The sequence below is a fragment of the Staurois parvus genome, unplaced genomic scaffold, assembly GCF_062004578.1.
Source record: "Staurois parvus isolate SC_StPar_1 unplaced genomic scaffold, SC_StPar_1.0 ptg000701l, whole genome shotgun sequence".
Classification (NCBI taxonomy): Eukaryota; Metazoa; Chordata; class Amphibia; order Anura; family Ranidae; genus Staurois; species Staurois parvus.
The window spans coordinates 75754-78722 of NW_028318497.1; positions in this window are offsets into that span (position 1 = coordinate 75754).

The following is a 2969-nucleotide window of genomic DNA, read 5'->3' on the forward strand; positions in this document are numbered from 1 at the left end:
CTATTTCTGACAGTTCTCTGACAGTTCCTTCACATTTACAGCGGTTGAAACATTGTATCTATTTGTTTCCATTTAGGATACAGATGTTTTTATTCGGAAACAAATAGATACAATGTTTCAACCGCTGTAAATGTGAAGGAACTGTCAGAGAACTGTCAGAAATAGCGGAGCTCTCTGCAGATACACTTTTTGCTGTACTGGAATTCTTCTTCTTTTCATTCTTCTTCTTCTTTTCATTCTTCTTCTTCTTCTTCTTCTTCTTCTTCTTCTTTTCATTCTTCTTCTTCTTTTCATTCTTCTTCTTCTTCTTTTCATTCTTCTTCTTCTTCTTCTTTTCATTCTTCTTTTCATTCTTCTTCTCATTCTTCTTTTCATTCTTCTTCTTCTTCTTTTCATTCTTCTTCTTCTTCTTTTCATTCTTCTTTTCATTCTTCTTCTTCTTCTTTTCATTCTTCTTCTTCTTCTTTTCATTCTTCTTTTCATTCTTCTCATTCTTCTTTTCATTCTTCTTTTCATTCTTCTTCTTCTTCTTTTCATTCTTCTTCTTCTTCTTTTCATTCTTCTTCTTTTCATTCTTCTTCTTCTTCTTTTCATTCTTCTTTTCATTCTTCTTCTTCTTCTTCTTTTCATTCTTCTTCTTTTCATTCTTCTTCTTCTTCTTCTTTTCATTCTTCTTCTTCTTCGTCGTGCCCCGTGACTGCCCAAATGAGTGAAGTGTGCGGTGATTCTAAGATCGACGGCACTCATCTGCATGTCATACTGACTGACAGTATTATTTCTCTTCCCCAGCAGACTCCAAGGGCATTTAAATTAAAGGTACAGTGTTCTGCACTAATATAAAGGCTCTCTGAAGCCTAGAAACCCTTTTAATAAGTTAAATTCGCAGCGAATAAATTCGCATCGAATCGAATTTCTTCCGCAAATTCGGCGAATCAGCCGAATCCAATTTTTGAATAATTCGCTCATCTCTAATTCTATCCATGAAGGTCAAAAACCTTCAGTATGCAACTCCCCTTGCAGCCCCCTAATACCCAGATCGTGATCCACCAGTGTGCATGAGAATGGTTTTTCTCCCAGGTCTTTGCCTCTTCATTGGCTGAGAGACAGAATCGGGAGCCATTGTTTCCAGCTGCTGTCAATCACAGCCACTGAGGAGGGAGCCCCGTTATGTGTGTCTTATGTACACGCAGAGTGGGGCTCTGGAGTGATTATACATGAGTGCCCCCAGAGAAAGTGGTTTTCTCTGGGAGCACTCAGAGAAGTGGAGGAGCTAGGAGTACCAGCGGAGGACCCAAGAAGAGGAGAATCTTTAATATCACTTTAATGCTCTTCGTGGTGTTATAGAACCAGTAAAGCTTTCAGGAACAGCCTCAGTGACAGTGCATATTTAGCTGTTCATATCAAATCATATATTTTTTTTTTTATCAGTATTAGATTCCTTTGCAATGTTATCCATACTTTTAAACGTATTGCATTTTGTTTACAATTAGCTTTTCTTACAGACTGAACAGCAGCCACACCCCAAATTGCTTTTATATGATCTCTTTCATATACAAGTGTGTCTTCATTAAAGAATATAGGATCTCTCTCCATGTAAAACAACCCATTCAGTTTAAAATAGAATGCAAGGCAAAACATTGTATAAATATGAGAAAAAAATGTTTTAAACACTCTCTTCTTTATTATAGTAAGTGATCACATGACCTCTGTTCTCAGCGACATAAGGGGCTTAGAAAGCTGAGGGTGGAGACTGTAGGTGGGCATGTCAACAGGAGGCAAGAAGAAATCAGTGCACTGATTTTCCCTGTGAAGAGCTGTGCAAGGGGGGCATATCACCACAAGAAACACCCAGCTAATTAAAAAATTTTTTTTTTTTTTACTATTTTGGGCCAGTTTTCCTTTGATAATAAAAAAAAAATCAGGAGATATCCATTACCATTTATCACCAAATGAAAGCTCAATTTGTCCTGAAAAAAACACGGTATAATTCACCTGGATATACAAAGTAGTTGTGATGATATGAACGGTATAACGAACACATGTCAATGTTGCAAAATTGTGCTTAGGCATTTAGATTTGTTTTACCCTAGGCATGAAGGGGTTAATCAGCATAACACTGCATTGCTTAAAAAAAATAATGTCAACATACTGGACCCCAAAAACACTTCACATCATCACCCAACATTATCTGTACCCCTGTTGCATGCAGTGAGAGGGAGACAATGTTTTCCATGGGGCTGTTCTTTTCTACCTCCACCAGTGAAGTATAGACTGGAATCTCAGCCTTAGCCAACATCCACCCCACCATCTGCAACAGATTGTTACCCTCCAGGTCTCCATTCCACAGTTACTGGGGCACTCATCCAACCATCTCAAATTCTAGAATTTGGACACAAATGTAGGCAAGCTCCTAGAGATTCAATTCCACGCATACCAACTAGTAGAAATACCCGCTTTCTACCAGTCTCTGGCCTGTACATCTACATTTTGGCATATACCACGTTGGCATTTTTTTTTATTATGTTATCTTTTATTTGAATTATTTTATTCTTTAATTTTTTTATTTGTCTTATTTTTTTTTTATTTATCTCTTTATACTTTTGAGCACCATGGCATTTGCTTTTCTTCTTGCAGTGGCTGTTGATCCAGGATACTTTTAGGGGACTTTGTCCACCTTTGAGGAGGCCACAAAAATGATGAGCTCTGAGCTGGTGGAGATCAATGACACCATGCCCTTAGTCTTACTTTTGGAATAAAGCTGTGTGGTCTTAAAGACAGTACACTGGAGATACAGTAGCAGGGGAGACTCTAGAAGGAGGAGTACATGATGCTAGTCTCCCATGGCCACCAGCCACCTCCATTGGATGAAGAAGAGGGACAGGCAGCAGAAAATGGAGGAAAAGCAAGTAGGGAAAGTTTTTTTTGTCCTTTTGGTTCCACCCTGGAAATGCAGAGGTGGAAGAAGGCCC